Genomic DNA, 537 nt, shown 5'->3' on the forward strand with positions numbered 1-537 from the left:
TCGTCACAAAATATGACATCACTGTTTTGTACATTTTCACACAATTTAATCCCACATTTGTGAAAGAAAAGCAAAACCATCAAATCTGATAAAGGTTATTAAAATGCTGCAAAAGGAGAATGGATTGGAATAAAAATACATATCCTAACCTTAATTACTGGGAGAATAATGAATGATGCTCATAGTGAGTAAAAAGTAAACTGAGTGCATCTTTTGGACAGAGATTCACTTTGAATGTGTGTGTATAATATAACACAGATACATAAAATAAACTCCAGAAACAGGATACATTATTACAAATAAATTATTACAAAATATTAATAAAAACTATAAAGATGGAGGCAACTTTGCCTGTCGTAGAATGCATGAAAACATCTTTACTGCAGATGCTAATTTTGTGTTGTCAGATTTATGAGTTTCATGCTTTCACAGTGGTCCTTAGGAGAGCTTGACACTGTAAACAGTGTGAGAAACACTGATAAGTGTCTGTGTGCTTTTGGGAAACATTTAAAGCTGCAGTACAGAATCTTTGAAACA

The sequence above is a fragment of the Neolamprologus multifasciatus genome, chromosome 6 (assembly GCF_963576455.1).
Source record: "Neolamprologus multifasciatus chromosome 6, fNeoMul1.2, whole genome shotgun sequence".
NCBI lineage: Eukaryota > Metazoa > Chordata > Actinopteri > Cichliformes > Cichlidae > Neolamprologus > Neolamprologus multifasciatus.